This window comes from Triticum urartu, chromosome 3, assembly GCF_003073215.2.
Source record: "Triticum urartu cultivar G1812 chromosome 3, Tu2.1, whole genome shotgun sequence".
Classification (NCBI taxonomy): domain Eukaryota; kingdom Viridiplantae; phylum Streptophyta; class Magnoliopsida; order Poales; family Poaceae; genus Triticum; species Triticum urartu.
The window spans coordinates 641,965,204-641,983,328 of record NC_053024.1 but is presented as its reverse complement, the minus strand read 5'-3'; the positions used below and the strand labels follow the sequence as shown (position 1 = coordinate 641,983,328).

The 18,125-nt window shown below is 47.8% G+C and overlaps 1 long non-coding RNA gene across 11 annotated transcripts; it reads left to right on the top strand.

Moving 5' to 3' along the window:
• Positions 1 to 13,337: 13,337 nt before the first annotated feature.
• On the top strand, positions 13,338 to 17,883 carry LOC125545616. 11 transcript variants are annotated; one of them, XR_007300116.1, is made up of 7 exons: positions 13,338 to 13,488; positions 13,828 to 13,871; positions 14,465 to 14,571; positions 14,642 to 14,706; positions 15,140 to 16,777; positions 16,891 to 16,956; positions 17,531 to 17,883. It is a non-coding gene; the product is annotated as an uncharacterized LOC125545616 (long non-coding RNA). The 11 variants fall into 11 exon arrangements; XR_007300115.1 differs by having other exon boundaries at positions 16,887 to 16,956; XR_007300119.1 differs by lacking the exon at positions 17,531 to 17,883 and adding an exon at positions 17,038 to 17,397.
• The last annotated feature ends 242 nt before the right edge of the window (positions 17,884 to 18,125 follow it).

Genomic DNA, 18,125 nt, shown 5'->3' with positions numbered 1-18,125 from the left:
AATGTGTGCTCCAACCCTATCCGCAAGGATGATGAGGTGCAGGTCGACTGGAAACCTCTCTTCAGAGTTGTGCCACGAGTACAATGAGCGCTCCATCCCTATCCACAAGGATGATGAGGCACAGATCGACTGGGATATCTCCCTCAGAGTTGCATCTCAAAGAATATTCCGAGTGAAGAATAAGTTCCGCTCGAAGGCAAACGCAAGCACATGCAGAAGATAAATCAAGATCAGATAAAATCTCAAAGGTTTCAGGACAAAGATAAAAGTACTCGGGCGTCAGGCCCGAAGGAGTTTAATGGTTACAAAAACCACTCGGCATTCCAAGGCAAATTTATAGCAAGTTTAAGTATCAAGTTTGTTCACTCGGCAGGAGGACTTGCAGGCTCGTCGAACTCGTCCAAATCAATCCCATTAGTGATCCGAGTGGCAGCAACAATGAAAGTCTCCAAGAAGGACTGGAAGTCGTGCCTTTTTGTGTTGGCGACCTTGATCACCGCCAGCTTCTCTTCTCGAGCTTCTTTGCAGTGGACCCTGACCAGTGACAGAGCCACGTCAGCACCGCATCGGGCGGAGGACTTCTTCTATTCCTACACTCAACCAGGGACCTCATTGAGTCAAGCCATCAGAGACTCGAGATCATTCTGAAGCATTTCCCTTGGCCAAAGAGATGAGTCGACGCGTGAAACTGCCACCTTCAGACGGGCAAGATAACTTGTAACACTGGCGATGCGGGATTCCAGTCGAAGCACATTCATGTCAGCCTCGTCGCCGACTGGAGAAAGGATAGGGTCCAAGCCCGTCTCGATCCGTCCAGTCTCCTCTTCAAAGTTTTGGCAAAATTCTGCAGAGTCAAGGAGTTAATGAGTCGACTGGCCAGGTCTAACTTGCAAACAGTAAAATAGTCGGGTAAAAGGGGATACCTTCGAGCATAAGAAAGAGTTTCTTGGCGAGAGCTTTCAGATAAGCCTCCAAATCGTTCCTCCTACGAGTCATGCTTTCCAGCTGGTCATTCAGAGCCACTTTATCTTTTTTCAGACGAGTCGCCTCTTGATTGGATTCAGTGAGAGACGACTTTAACTTGTTGATTTCCTCCTCTAGCGCTCCGACCGAAGCCAGTTTCTGGTCAGCAAGGGCAGTCTTCCCCTGAGCCTCCCTCTGCGTAGCTGCAAGGTCCAAGTTCTTCTTCTCCAGGGCCAGCCTCATTTTCTCTGCAAAATACACATTTATATCAAACAGAAGAACGAAGAGATAACTTGAAGGATGGTCAGGATAAGCAGTCGACAGGTCATTACCTTCCGTACCAGCGACTTCATCTTGGGCCTTCTTTAAGTTCTATTGAGCCAACTCTAGTTCAAGGTTCAGTTGCCTCTTCTTTTCCTCAAATTCGACGAACTTAGAGATAAGCGTACAAGATTTCTACAGTGCGTAAAAGACATATTAATCGACAAGATCAAAGATTATTTACTTCCGAGTGAATAAAACTTCAAGACCACTCAGACCCCAACCGACTGCCAGTAGTCGACTGCGGTCCCGGGGACTACACCCAGTGGGTGCACTTAGCGTGCCCCCACTGGTTCGGATCCCACTCGGCTGGTCCGCCCAGACCAAGTATAAAAAAGGGAGAGAAAGAAGTGCTCAGACCCCAACCGACTGCCAGCAGTCGACTGCGATCTCGGGGACTACACCCAGTGGGTGCACTTGGCGTGCCCCCACTGGTTGGGATCCCACTCGGCTGGTCCGCCCAGATCGAGTAAAAAAAAAGAGGATGACAAAGCACCCAGTGGGTGTACAATCTCGAAGTGCAAGACAATGAAAGATTGCGCGAAGGAAAATATTCGGGTAGCATATCCTAAAAGAACAAGTTCAGTCAGAAGTTAACTTACCTGGACATTGGCTCGAAGAGCCGTGCTGGCGTCATAAGCAGCCTGACTGCTTTCGTGCACCGCCTTCACTCGCTCCATCATTATGCTAGCCTGATGAATGGCCTCCGCAGCAGCGTCCGACTGGCTTTCTGGAACATGATGAGTGGCAAAGAAGGGGATGGACGGTCCAGACGCAGCGGCTTGGAGATCCGAGGCATGAAGTTGGATGGTTGAAACAAGCTCTGGAGCAGTCGACGATGCAGGACGCGCACTCGACACTGGGTCAGCAAAGGTTACAGAAACCTTACTCGCATCTTCGAGCTGTTGAACTACCCGCTCCGCCGCCGGCTCCGACTGGGATGTCTTGCTAGCTGTTGCCTTCTTCTTCCTGGGCCTCGGCGGCACGTCCTCGTCATCATCCGGAAGCTCAATGACATTGGGAGGGGCTACAAAGAAATCAGCCGACCCTAGATGAGTCACCAGAATTTAATAGACCATACAATCGAGAACAAGATCACGAGAATTGTACCCGGGTTGGAGGTGATCGCATCTTCCATGTCCTCGTCTTCATACTGGCGGGTGGAAGTCCCAGAGGTAGCAGCACTACAAATTTCAAAATTCAGTCGGTCACGTCTGACGAAATGAATCGACTCAAATCCAAATTCATACTAAAATAAGAAATCAAGTCCAACTAATACTCGGAAGCAATGGGGATGGCCACTTTGATCTTCGGCAAGGCTTTTGGCGGTTTGGACGGCATGGCTTTCGGTTGCTTCGACGCCTTTTCAGTTGGCGCTGGAGAAGACGTCTGAGGGCGCTTCGATGACTGCCCAGTTTGCGCTGGCGCTTTGCCGCGGGCGCTTGCTAGATCATGAGAAAGCTTGGATCGTCTTTCCCTATGAGGAGGAGAGTCGACATCTTCTTCATCACTCGGGTCGTCGCTATCCTCGTCCTCTTCATCGTCAGAGTGCCACTCGCCGCTTTCACCTCCACTCGCTTCTCCCTCTGGGTCCTGCTCCTGCTCCCCGTTGGGCATCGAGTACATCTCAGTCAGGGCCTGGAAGACAACAACCAAGATAGGAGTCAATCGGATGACAGCAAACAGCTACTTGATAAATCAAGAAGACACTCGACCATTTGGAGTCATACCTTGTCGGTTTCGTACAAGTTGTTGAGTGGAGGAATCCTCCGGGATCCCCTGGGGTTGTCTTTGTTGCCAGTAATACCCTTCAGCCACCCTTCCAACGTAGCTTCGTCGACTTCTTCTGGATGGATCCGAGTGGTGTCGTCAGTGCCCGAATACATCCACATCGGATGGTCACGAGCTTGAAGTGGTTGGATGCGTCGCCTGAGGAAGACCTCCAACAGATCCATACCGGTTACCCCATCACGGACAAGCTGAACTACTCGCTCAACCAGCACTTTCACTTGCGCCTTCTCCTCTGGGATCACTTTCAAAGTAGAGGGCTTCTCCACTTGAACCATGGAAAAGGGGAGAAGTCCAGTCGACTGACCCGGAGTCGGCTGGTCCTTGTAGTAGAACCAGGTCGACTGCCACCCTCGGACCGACTCAGGAAGGATCATAGCTGGGAAAGTGCTTTTACCCCTCATCTGAATTCGAAGGCCCCCGCACATCTGGATCACATGCGTCCTCTCGTCACTCGGGTTAGCCTTCTTGACCGACTGAGAACGGCACGTGAATATGTGTTTGAAGAGGCCCGAGTGTGGTCGACAGCCCAGGAAGTTCTCACACATGGACACGAAAGCAGCAAGATACACGATGGTGTTCGGGGTAAAGTGGTGGAGTTGCGCCCCAAAGAAGTTCAAGAAACCTCGAAAGAAAGGGTGGGGATGCAAGGAAAATCCGCGGTCGACGTGAGTAGTGAGGAGAACGCACTCACCCTCCTGTGGCTGTGGCTCGGTCTCGTTCCCCGGGAGTTGCGCCGATTCATGGGGGATCAGTCCCCCCTCGACCAGGTCGTCGATGTCTTCCTGACGGATCGTCGAGCGAATCCAGTCGCCCTGGATCCAGCCCGGCGGCAGGCCGGACCTCGAGGAAGATCCAGCCCGGACGGACTTCTTCCCCTTCGCCTTTGTCGTCGCCTTCTTCGCGCGCTCCAATGCCACCATCTTCTCCTTCCCCGTCGTGGTGAGCAGAGCTCGAACGAGGCGGCGGCGCTGGGCAGGAGCAGATGCAGCGGAGAAAACTGAGAGGAAAAGAGAAGAACGAAGACGCATTGTTCAAAGAAAACCCCGATCCGACGCCTTATATGGGGCCGCTTCCTAGTGGCTGACCTGTGGGTCCGGACGACCCAATCAAATCCCGCAACAGTCGTGCACGAGGTAGGTGGCGAAAGAGGTGGCGCGGTGATCGAGGCGGCCTCACCTAATCCCTTCCGATTACTGCGGCCTCCCACGTCCCGCGCGCTTCCCCAAATCCGAATCCCACGATATCCGCGCGCAGCAAGGCAATCTGTCAGACGGAATATCTTCTCCATATCAGTACTCAAGACATCACAGTAAAGTTCACTCGACAGATTCAAGAATGGATCAAGGCGACTGAAAAGGAGTTGAGATTATCATGGTTGTTCGCTTGGTCGCAATAAGTCACTCCCAGAGCACAAAAATTGAATCGGAGGAATTCTCAACTCCTTCTCCACTCAAGCCCTGAACCATTCGGGGGCTAATGATGAAGCTATGTACCTAGGGTAGGGTCATAGGCCAGACCTAGACGCCCTCCCCAAGGACATCACCCTAAATCCAGAAGCATTCAAAGGGTACCATCATCCACTCGACCAGAGACATTCCACTCGGAAGAATCAATGTCACTCGACCGTCACAGAAATCACTCGACAAACAGAAGATCTAAAGTCACTCTACATAGCAACGGTCGGGCGTTTACTCATAGACTTAACTATCATTTATAGCACTTTAATATAGACATTAGCTGTACTGCTCTTTATTTATGTACATTGAACCCCGCGTAATGGAGGGGAGCTGGGGTCCTGGCGCACTCTATATAAGCCACCCCCTCCTCCGGGTCTACGAAGACTGCCCTCTTCTTCTTCCTCCCCTTAAGGGGAGAATCGCTCTCTGCCTCCTCCTCCTCCTCTTCTCTTCATCTCCCTCGTGGGAGGAGGGAGCTTCGGTCTCTCTGGACACAGAGTCCGAAGTGCCTTTACGGCGGAGGCCACCTTTGGCCTCCTTTCTCTTCTTCTTGGCTTCTTCTCTGGTGCCTGATACGGCGCCGGGACCAGCATCCTCGTTAGCAAGGGAATGGCTTGGTCTTCGGGTAGCGGAGCCGGACACTTGATTCGCTCCGGCTTCTTTGTCCAGCCCTGATTGAAGGATGGAAGGCTCAAAATACCTTTTGATTTACGAACTGAAGTTATGTTCGAAAACTAAAATGCTTACCTGGGTGGCCGGATGCGCGCTGTCAAGGCCGATGTCGTCGGTCGTCTCCGGCCACGTCTTCTGGGCCTTGAAGAGCAGCTTCCAGATCTCTTTGTGTGTTGTGTCGAAGAATCGCTGCAAGGTTCGCGGCCCTTCCAGATTGAACTCCCACATGTGGAGAGGCCGGCGCTGGCAGGGGAGGATCCGGCAGAAAAGTATTGATGAAGCTATGTACCTAGGGTAGGGTCATAGGCCAGACCTAGAGGCCCTCCCCAAGGACATCACCCTAAAGCCAGAAGCATTCAAAGGGTACCATCATCCACTCGACCAGAGACATTCCATTCGGAAGAATCAATGTCACTCGACCATCACAGAAATCACTCGACAAACAAAAGATTTAAAGTCACTCTACATAGCAACGATCGGGCGTTTACTCATAGACTTAACTATCATTTATAGCACTTTAATACAGACGTTACCTGTAACGCTCTTTCTTTATGTACATTGAACCCCGCGTAACGGAGGGGAGCTGGGGTCCTGGCGCACTCTATATAAGCCACCCCCCTCCTCCGGGACAGGGGTTCGCATCTTTTGTAAACTCACACTCACATACAATCCAGTCGACCGCCTCCAGGCACCGAGGCGTAGGGCTGTTACTTCCTCCGCAAAGGGCCTGAACTCGTAAACTCGTGTGTACAACTACTCCATAGCTAGGATTTTGCCTCCTCATACCTACCCCCCATTCTATTGTCAGTCTTAGATCCACGACAAGCATCGCCTGAATCACATCGATGATACTAGTGTTCTTCTCTATCATATTTTTGATGCGCTTTTGCAGCACCATCACTTCGATGGACAACGCCCAATCCAGACCCTTGTTGATCCAGGACGCGGGCCGCATTGGGGGGTCCGAATTTAAACTCAGGAGGGGCTGCCCATGTGGCACCGCGGAGTTCGGTGATGTGGAACCACTCCTGCTGCCATACCTTCACGGTCTCCATGAAGGCCCCTTTGGGCCAGGTGACATTGGGGAGCTTGCTCACCATGGCACCACCGCGGTCCGCATGTTGCCCGTCGACCACCTTCGGCTTCACATTGAAGACCTTAAGCCATAGGCCGAAGTGAGGGATGCGGAGGAGTGCCTCGCACACAACGATGAGCGCCGAAATGTGGAGGAAGGAATTTGGGGCTAGATCATGGAAATCTAGCCCATAATAGAACATGAGGCCACGGACGAAAGGGTGGAGAGGAAACCCTAGTCTGTGGAGGAAGTGGGGGATAAACACCACTCTCTCACTAGGCTCCATAGTAGGGATGATCTGCTTTTTGGTAGGGAGCCTGTGCGTGATACTCGCAGCCAGGTACCCCACTTCCCGGAGTTCCTTGACATCCTTCTCTGTGATGGAGGAGGTCATCCACTTGCCCTGCGAGTCGGAGCCGTCCATGGCTGGAGAGGTTGGGCGATGGGAAAGATCGAAGCTTGGGCGCTGGAGCTCGAGGCTGGGAAGGCAGAGCGAAGAAGAAGGCGTGGGGTAAAAAGATGGGTCTTTATCCGCTTATATAGGCAGTGAATATCAAGTGCCCCCCCCCACAAGCCTTAAAACTCGCCTATTCCCAAGGGGCCGTGTGAATGGCATGGTTGGATTACCCAAATCCGTATTGATGAGAACCCGCAATAAGGGGACACGATCTCTATTTTGACAAGATGTGTCAATAGAGGTTGCGCCTCGAAATGCGAAGCGGGAGGCTAAAAATGGTTCGAAATGATAAAGAGCGCAGACGTAACGTTTTGCCGAAGAAGTTGTCAGTTGACAAGCCTTATTTTGATTTAAGTATATTGCCTTTGTGGTTGAGGTTTGTGGCTGTTATGCAGAGCCAGATACATACCCCTTTGAAGTATTCGGAGGAAGAACCCGCCTTGCAATGCCGAAGACAATCTGCGTGCTGAACACATCGTCAAGGAAAGACTGGTTCAGGGGCTACTGAGGGAGTCCTGGATTATGGGGTCCTCATGTCCAAGCTATGTGACATGGGCTGGACTAATGGGTCGTGAAGATACAAGGTAGAAGGCCTTCCCCTGTGTCCGGATAGGACTCTCCTTTGCGTGGATGGCACGGTTGGCGTCCGGTTATGTGCTTTCCTTTCTCTATAAACCGACCTTGTACAACCCTAGGCCCCTCCGGTGTCTATATAAACCGAAGGGTTTAGTCAGTAGAGGCTATCAGAATTCATATAGGCTAGACATCTAGGGTTTACCCGTTATGATCTCGAGGTAGATCAACTCTTGTAACCCCTATACTCATCAAGATCAATCAAGCAGGAAGTAGGGTACTACCTCCATTAATAGGACCCGAACCTGGGTAAACATTGTGTCCCCTTTGTCTCCTGTTACCTTTGATCCTCAGACACACAATTCGAGACCCCTTACCCGAGATCGGCCGGTTTTGACACAGACAGGTAGGCCTTGGTGCGGCGGCGACTCCGTCCGCTTTGGTGCCAAATCTGGCATCCTTTCCCTCCTCTGCTGCGGTCCGATCTCCCCTTCCCTTTGATATGGCATGTATGTATGTCCTTAGTTGGGTGGGGGTGGTGGTGACGGGATAACAGACCGGGAGAAAACCCGTTCCTGGAGGCGTTGCTCACCTTCCTGGAGGCGCCAGTTAGGTCTGTTCCTCCCCATCTCATTCTCCCTTGGTTTCCCGGGTGAAAACCCCAACTTTGTTTGGTGGCGGCGACGCCCTGGCACCGTTTCCTTCTTGAAGGCACCATATTGAGAGAAAGGCGGGTGGCGTGCTGGCGGTGTAGTGATATGAGGGTGATGGTGGCGGTAGGGTGCTTCTCGCGGCGGCAACGTCTTCCATGGTTCAATGTCATGCTGATTGAGTGCTCTTTGTGCGGCTTATGTGAACCATGTCCGATGTCGTGGATGATCCGCCACCTCTCGCGCCCTCTGCCTCACATGGCGGGCACGTCGTGCATCCGCAACGCACATGGCGTGAAGCATGTCGGCGTAGACCTCGACTTGGAGCCTGACATCACGAGTATGAGGCATCACCGAATGGGTTGCGCCGCCATGCGGTGGTCACCACATCTAGCGAGGTTGTGGTCACGCATCTCAAGCCACCAGCCCCGGCGGATCCAAGCGCCATTTTGCATGGATGCAATGGATTCCCACCATGTCGAGTTCGACCGCGATTGGGCGCACTCCTCCCGGAAGCAGCAGAGAGCCATGCGGACAACAATATCCTCCTCCTCCCCGCATGGGAACTTGGAGTCAGATACGTTGCCCATCATGCCGGGGAAGGCCGGAAATCACCGGAACAGAGATTGGGGCCTGAGTGGAGTGCCTAGGGTTTCTTCCAGGATGCGAACGGGGACAAATATATGTGGTGTCGGGTGGGGTAGCATAGGCCGACTCCGAGGAGGTGGACACACCTAGGCATCTGAGCCTCCCCATATCAGCCCGAGATATGGGATCGACATGAGGGCTCGGACGTATAGGGCCAATACGAGGGGCGCAGCTGGGTCGGGATTTTATGATCGGTCACTGCCAGGTCGTCCGCCCAGACATATAGGGAGCGTTTGAGAAGTCTGGATGTAGTTTCTTTAAGCTGGGCAAATGCGAGTGAGCTCTCCATTTCGACATGTCCGTGGGGTAGAGCCAGGATGAAAAGTGATCAAGGCGTACTTTTTTCCAAGGAGGTGTTCAGGAACTTATTACTTGACAATTTATTAAAGAAATAATTCCATATTACAACTCTGAATTGTCATTAAAGTCTAAGAAACAACTTTAAACTTCAAAATTGTCTACTTTTAAACACCAAACTCTTAAAATCGGACAGAAAACAAGCACCATGTGTACCTTCCAGCAAAATTTTGTAGAAATCATCCACCATGCTTGAACACATGCTAGTTTTTTTGGAGAATGACATATTTTCGTTGATTGCTGGTCTATGAAAAGACCAAAGGGTCCCAACTACAGTGCAAATAAATAAAAGGTTGGGGTTACCATGTTACAATCCATACTTATAACAACATGAAAAATTAAACTTCCAAATTGTTATCACGTAGAGATGATCAGATAGTAGCAGCTTTGGTGGCTGCAGCCAGTTGGGTTGCAATTACCTCTCATTCCCGTGTGTGCTATTCCACTTCGTGGCCAACGGTGGCCGTTCAGGGACTCGTCGGATTCCACCTTTGGGAGGGCATCAGCAGATGGCCGGCGGAGGTTGCTCTTGACCTTCGTGCTCGACGGCCTGGATCGGAAGACGCGACGGCGATCTGACAGATGTGTGCTCCTGATATATCGGCGCGGGTGATGTTGATCTGACTTTCGTGCTCCATCTCTCTTCGGCGAGGTAGTAGTCGGCGGCGGTGTGCTCCGTCATCGGGGTTGGCCCTTACGGCGACCATCCCGCCCTGCAGCTGCAGACTCGCTATGGATTGTAGTGGCCATCGAAATGTCTTGATGAGGTTTTCTCTCTCTAGACTTGGTGGTTGACTCTGATCGGGAGATGCAAACTATGGACAATGGCTTGATGTAGAGGGACGGTTGTGCAGCATGACAGTCCACATCGGATGCAATTGCTTGGATTGTGGAAACGTGGTGGCAACAACACATAAGTGTCGTCGGTCTCGAGTTCCATGGTGAAAGCCTAGGTCTTATCCCTGTTGGTTATACCTAGCAATGGCGATACTTCTATGTCGTTACCTTGTTGAGAGATTGCTCAGATATGCTGGTTCTTCAGGGTGAAAATATAGATTCTAGCCTTGTGCGGCTGGATCTACTGATGTCGTCGCTTGACCGTCAATCCCTTCTTGAAGGCATTGTTGTTGAAGAACCTCGTCAACCATGTGATGTCATGAGATGGTTGATACGAATATGATCATTGTTGTAGTTTGTCGATTGCATATATGACCGCTTGGTGTTTTTCTTTTTTCCTCGTCTACGCATAGCTTTGGTCTTATTGACTTTGTTATTTGCTGGCGTGCTTTTGTATGCATGTGTTGATATTAGTTATGTGCAACCTGGTTATACAGAGGCCAGGTGTGTGATCTTCGGGTTTGTATCCCCTTGATGCTCCTTTTTAAGTTAATAAAATCCATCCTTTATCAAAAAAGATAATAACAGCGGGAAAATATGTTCAAAAATCATTTCATTACGCATCTTCCAAAGAGCCCTTCCAAATAAATTTTGAACCCTACCAGCATCCTTTGGGCCTTCACAGTTTTTTCACAGATTTCACAAAGGCCATTACCAAGACCATTTATCTTCATCAGTTTTGATCTACAAGGCAACTTGTCCAAAAACATTTGCGTAGGCCGTAGGCAGGGCAGTTTCTTAATATCAATCGACTTCCCTTGCAAGTTTAACAGCTTGTGCATAGGGCAAATAGAAAAGGTATCCTCCCCATGCCCAAAAAGCCTACATCTTTCATTCATTTCCCCAAACAAGGACATTCACCAGGCAACACATGCTAGTTAAAACTGGTCATTGTCTCCTTGTACAAATTGAGGATGAATTAGCCTCACATTTTACGACTTTGTACATGAACAAGGCACACACCCTACAAGTGCATCGCGACTTCATTCATGGGCATGAACGATGCATCCCACAACCCTTGAAAATTGTACTACACTAGTACGAACACATTGGAGGGTTTCATACTCTCATATGTACAAAAAGGATGCCGGTTGTGGCTTTATTTCCGTTTGATATTTTATTATATTTTTCTCTGTTTGCGAGAGACTTTGTTTTTTGTTAGCACTTTTTAATAATATGGCCGCATGCATTTGTCGGATGCAAAGGTCAGGGGTAATCCTCCTTCTCAAAAAAATGTATAAAAAAGATACTGTCAGGGCTCTCCAGAAGTACCGAAACTCATGTCTCATTTTAGGACTCATAGATCACTTGTGTTGGGTGCTCCTCCACTCGGCCAGAACCTCCTCCAAAGGAATACATTCCTGATGCGGATAATAAGTTTCAAAATGCATCCAGATAGCATAATATATGTAGACAACCCATCAATATATAGGTTCCAAGTGCACTGAGTGAATTATTAACCAAACGTGAGATATGCAAGCTGGTCAATGCACACCTCGCTCCAGTAAACATGACGTAGCACATTGTACTATTTTTCTGAGATACAAAAAAGAATATTAACGTTGGGGAAATCAACATGGGTCAGACATCCAAGGCAGGAATTAGTAGCAGAATTACCAAGCTTACAAAGAATCATGAAACAAATATAAACCATAACCAATCCGCCTAGCCAAAATACTTTCAGGGCCTCTTTGATTTATAGGATTGCAAAAACATGGGAATAGGAACAACGTAGGATTGGAATGGCATGTCCATTGGATCCCTATATGATTTGAGTTTATTTGATTGTGTCATGCAAAAAGCAAATGATTTTTTCAAGAGGTTAGAGTGGATGTTAGAATTCCTGTGAAATATAGTACAAATAAATCCTTAGGAAAAAATCCAACAAAATTCAATCCTACGAATCAAACGACCAACTAGGCAAAATTTCTAAGGATTCTAGTCCTTCAAAAATCCTATGAAGATCCTTTGAATCAAAGAGACCCTCAATTTATTTGTGGGTCAGATAAAGAAACTTGAGTGCACACCACCAAACTAGGAACATGTTCAACCATAGTCATCATCTAAACAATGCTTCCATTAGAAGGCTTGGGGACCAGCACAGATTAAATTATTTTGCTTGGTTGATTATTCAAAATAAAATCGAGACCAAACAGAGGGTAGCCAAATTACAGTCCCTGTCCTTTATGCAAAAGAGAACAAAAGTCCTTGGTTAATCTCTTCTCCAAGGGATTTAACTAAGGACTCGCACAAACTAGAGAATATTGACACATTGAACATATAAATCACTCTATGCAACCGCCCTTCTAGCGCCATCACCGGTTGAAGTCGATCCGGTACGCTCGATCCGCCTCTCTGACCGTTGTCAGCGTACTTTTCATCCTCGTGGTTAACATCCGTGCACTCGTTCTTCTGTACACCGCATGACCAGGCTAGAGCTGACGACAAATGGGCCAGCGTTATGCGTGGGTCCATGTGGCAGTCACGCCGTGTGTGCGTGTGTGTGTCCGGGTGGAAAAGCCAGACCAGGCCGATTGTGGGCGATGTGGGGCTGTCAGGCGGGTCGGTGGATTGGCACTGGTCTACTCGCACCCTGCTTCTGTCTACCCAGCTGGGTCTCTTCCTCTTCAAGACCGTTGGTCCCACCCGTCTGTCTATTGGGTAAGTGCTGTGCGAGGTGAGGTGAGGCGCACTGAGCTTCTCTGTTTTAGCCGCTGGATAAAGGCTTGCCTCGCTCGGTCAGAGTTGGTACTTGGACGCGCGTGGCCGTGTTCCGCTGCAAATGGCCCCTATCCACGCTGGTCCATACATGTCAGTGGGATGGCTGTATCCTGTTGGGTTTGCTTAGGAGTTACAGCGCCTGCAACCACTGTTGCTGGCAGGGACGCGCGTGCCTCTCTCTCCTTCCCCATCAAGACTCGCTTCGCCCAATCCCCGCCTCTTCGTCCGTCTCCACAGGCCATCGTCAGCCGCCGCCGTCGCCCGTCATTGTCTTCCTCACTGCCTGCTTGCCATATAGCAATGGCTTTCCTCGCTGTCGCTGCCGCTGCTGTGTTCGGTTAGGGGGTAAGGATTTGCCTCCCCTTCCAACAAATCGATTTCGTTCTTCCAGTGCCAGCATTATGCGCTGATTTGTTACCGCCAAGGTCCAGGTTCCCACGCTCACGGTGAAGAGGCTACGGCAAAGGGCATGCAGAGGAGCAGCAGGGCTCACTGAGGGGGAGAGGGCGTTACAAAGGGGAGCCGTGAAGGAGGAGGGGCCGCGGCAGCAGGAGCTCGCGATGGCGGAGAAGATTCCGTGGCGGTGAAGCGGAGCTTGCATATGTGCGGACCGCGCTCCGCCGGCAAGGTTGCGCCCACGTTGCTGAAGTAGCAGGGGAAGCCGAAGGAGGGAGCGCGGTAGCCGGCGGGGCGACCCACGTCGCTGAAGTAGCAGGGGAAGCCGAACGAGGGCGCATGGCATCCTGTGGCCACGATAGCCGGCGGGGCGACGCGGCATCGCTGACTCTGCATCCACCGCCGTCCCTTTGAGTCTCGCGTGCTGGCTGGCAGGGTGACAGGAGGAGGGGCACGGGTTGCTGCTCATGGCACTGCTGCGCCCAGGCTCTTCCTCCTCGACAAGTCTAGGTGAGAGCCACCAGCCCCCGCACTTCTCCACCCCCGTTGCTTTTCCTGTTACGACCTTGCGCCGCTGTTGTGCTCCTTCTCTACCTCCACCATAGCTCTCGACAGGAGCACGCTACCGGCTGCAGCAGCCCTCTCCCCTCTCTCTCGATTTGATCCCCATAATTCTCATATTTATTTGTGTGGAATCTGCTTTATCTATGCCTGCTATGTGTTCGACAAAAATCCAAGCAAGCTGAGGGGAAGATTTTGTGCTTTGTTTTGTACTCAGTTATTTCATATTTCCCTGAAATTTATCTCCAATGAACTGAAATTGTTTGGCATCCATTTTTTTTCCTGCAGGTCATTCCTCATCTCATCTGACCACACTCATGCCACATAACCTGGTGAGCTTACTCTTTAGTCAGTTCTATGTACCAGTTTTGTAGCTTTATTCACTGAACTGAGAGATGATGTTTGCGCTCAGTTAGATGATGCTTGCTCGATTTTGAGCATGCTGGTTGCAGTAATCAATCTATTTGATATGGGGCCTATAAGCTATCCTTGGTTGATGTTTGGTTACAAATCCTGGAGCTATTTTTGATGTATTGAGAGACATTTGTTAGAAAAAATATTCCCCATTATCACCTTATTTGGCTATAATTCATCTTTGCCATTAGTTCTGTTAGTAAAATGGACTGAGAATGTTTGTGTATTTTTTATGCCTTGGCATCTTGCAGCTACAGCCGCGCGCTGTGTGTGGCGAGGGATTACTTCTCCTGTGCAGTAATACCCTTTTTGGAGTGTCCCATGTTTGCAACTATCCTTATCTGCAGAGAAAAACAAAGGGACAAACAAAGCAAGCTGAAATGTCTTATCCACTTGGCTATGGTTTTTTGTACTGATGTGATTTGGCTTGACTGAATTAACTATTTTCTGTATGCCCACTTTTGTGTCTCATGTGTTGTTTAGATGTTGAGGGCCGTTCTTTCATATGTAGGTCCGGATGCAAGGTGCAAGGCAGGAAAGGCGGTAGTAGGTCGAGAGAAGTGTAGAAGAGGGTTCCTCCAGGCTCCATCCATGTACGGTGTCGGTCCGATGCCTCGGGTATATTTCTGCTCTTCCTTCATTTCTTCATCTTCAGTTGATGAATCATCCCTCTGCTGTCTTATTGAAGGCATGTGGCAATGTCGGGGACCAGCGAGGAAGATGCTGGTGTACATCCTTTGGAATAAAGTTGAAGTAAGCTCTAAGCACCACTGAGCCTACCACGCACGCCATCTTGTTTATAGTGCAGATAATCTATAAACTACTGTTTAGGAAAGGATTTATAGTGTAAGTAAACTATACAGCCAAATGATTGTTCCAGAAATTCAAATTTGCATTTGCACATGTAGAAGAGCATCATAGATTTTTGGACTTGGTGTTACAAAAAAATGGTTTGATTTGTGTACTATAAAGGTAATGGAACACCAAATTTCACCTATATGGGTTTAATGATAGATAATTGTTAGAGTAGTTTTGCCATGTTTGACATTTCCTAAAAGGGAATATCATATCAGGTAAACCTTGAAAACAAGAGAAATGGTGGTATTTTCTACTGTAGGTCTCAATTTACTGAAAAATGCAGTCTTCATTTCTGAGTTATATGTTTGTTGTTCTTACTTTCTTCCAGGTCTCTGATATAACGGTCCAGAATAAATATCCAATGAAGATGATGCGTGACGAACAGCATGGTGATGATCCATAAAGCCCTACATTGTTCTTTTGCTCGCTGGTGACTTTACTACTTTCTGATTGCATGCCAAGTAGCCGAGCAGACACTTTCTTCGTAGATTAGTTGTTTAGTTTCATATACTGAATGCTTTGTCGAGTGCGGTGTCATTGCAACAGCAGAGTTCAAACATCCTTCAAAGTATGTCTCAGGTTTAAGAATGCTAAGCCCAGCAGTCTATAATGCATATATAAAAGATGGAAACTACACAATCATATCCTTAGAGTGCATAAATATCATGTATGCTGTTGGGAATTATAATGAAATATTGATAACTGAATGAATACTCTTGTTAACTCACCGGGTGATGGAATTAAATTGAAGAGACATATTCTGAAAATCAAAATTATTTCTGAGTTTGTATTCTACTCGTACACATCTTCATATCCACTAGCACATTCAAATTCCATATATGCATGGAGTAGCAGTACGATTGGTCAAAATAAAAAGACAGGATGCTGCTTTGCAGAAAGTGGTCGTCAAGTAATTATTCTGCTGTTGGAAATCGCCCACGATCGATCACAATTCACATCAAGTCGACGAACATGACACACAAAAACTTTTGGCCAAAGGCATGTGCCATGTCTTGTTCTTCTCTTTATTTCTTTTCTATTTTCTCCACACGATTACAAAACTCATGCAGCTTCATGTGTGTGTGTGTGTGTGTCTATACACACACGCGTGCGCGCGAAGCCATGAGCCCATGACCCAATAACTGAACCGAGTAGTGGAATATTGTTGGTGCAAATAAATGTTCTTTGAGTTTAGATGATGCATGGATAAATAACTCTATGTGATGATTTATTTGCCGGCACTGATTACATTCCCCATGCATTGTTGACGTTCCCACCCTTTGCCCTGCTAATTCACGAATTAGGTTTCAGACCCGATAGCTTGTTATGCTGTGTTGCAATTAAACAGAAGTATGGATCTAGGAAATTCATGACTAGCTATTGGTCTTCCTATCAGCAGTAGAGAGATGCCTGGTCAGCAGATATATGTGTCTGAAACCTTTGCATGGTGTACATGCTATACTATGTAATAAATAAAAGGTAGTTTAATTTTTTATTATGCCGCTAAGATACCCAATCAGACTGATTATACATACACCCAAAACAATATATTATAGTCTGAACTATGAAACTATACTCAAGAGGAAAGGTTATACATCAATCCTTTCTGCAGATTTCTTATCAGCTCATTCTGTCCTGTATGATTATTTTATGCCACGCAAATTGCTAGATATATTCATACTCTCCGTTTAACCATAACATCAAGAACACCCAAAAATTAGCAATCCTAACAGGTCTGCTGCTTGCGGGCAGAAAGTAACTATCAAGGAAGAAGAGTTAGATGCTAGCCACATACCTGTCGAAGATATTGGCGGTAAGCATGTGTCGTACAGGTTATTTATGCTTTCCCTTAAGCCATTCTTAGCCAACCCCGTGCAGTCCATGCGCTATGCATAAGAACCACAGATCGCTCAAGCAGCGTCGAAGCCTGCCTGTGACTGTTCCAAATGCATGCTTATCAATCCAGGTCCGACTTCTGTTCCACCAGTCTACTTCAAAATGTTAGACATCCAACAGTTACAAATGTTCACGCTGCTTACTTCCTACCTTACTGCTTCATTGTTTTATTACAAAAGCCAGCTCTGAGGCAAAAACTTGAACACAGAGCTTCACACAGCAATGTTTGCCTCAGCAACAACGCCACAGGTAAATACATAGCCAGAAAAGAAAAGTTGTTTGCAATTGTTCATATACCTTAGTTTCCTATTCCTGACTCTCTTTGTTCAGAACCGGACCATCGATGGAAAAGGGTCCATTTAGCTGATGGGGAATACATTGTCCATGGGAAAAACCTGGCTTCCTTTATGTAACTTGTGTCGCTTTGGAAACATAATAAACACTATGAATTTCGTGGTGAGAACTACATAGATGAAAGATGAGCTGAGTGACCATTGTATATGGGGAAACAGTGTGACCCTATACACACGCCATGTATAAGATCAATGTAAATGAGCTGCATGACCTGCCTTCGTACCTTTCTTTGTACATCGTTAGTCCTTTTGGGCTATCATGCTACCATGACTCAAGTATAAACCATTATGTATAAAGATACTATCTAAGTATCCATTTACATGGTGTTTAAGTCCACTACAGATCCAACGTAGGTTTGATATTATCTTGCCTGGCCTCATGCAAATCTTTCTTGCATAACAGGATATACCTATTCAGTGATTTCGCTCCTCTTTATTGAACTTTTATTGTTTCTTGCTCAACTATATAGGTTATGATAAATATCGCCGCGTGGCTTATGGAAGGAGCTGCTGACAGGACTATCTTAACAACAAACTTGACGGAGTTCTTCACATAGCAAACATAGATGAAGGAACGATGTATGCCTTCACCTTTAGGCGCAAGGCAAAGCGCCTCCGCCTCTAACCATTCACTCCAAATGAGGACACCATCATAAACCTTCAGTGTCACCTATATACAGCTTGTGTACAGGACTTCATGTTTATAATACTCCTATGCTATCTCCACATTGGTTTGTCTTTCCTTATGGATTACCTCTTAGTATAGATATTATAGACCGTCCATTTGAACTACTATAAGTATCAGCGAAGATAGATAAGCCTATATTTCTCTCTTCCTTAAGGTGCCCTGCAATAGTCACATAATGCACGGTTCTAACTGGCTTTTTGCGCCATGGGCGCAACGGGTCATCTAGTCCATATAACACTTGAACCGCTCAATGGAAGAATTAAACATCTGGGTTTTCACTTTGTTTATTTTGGTTCCAGATTTACTTTAACCTTTTTTCTTTTCATTTTAGTATTTTATTCTAAACTTTTAATTCTTGAACCGATGAATACTTTTAT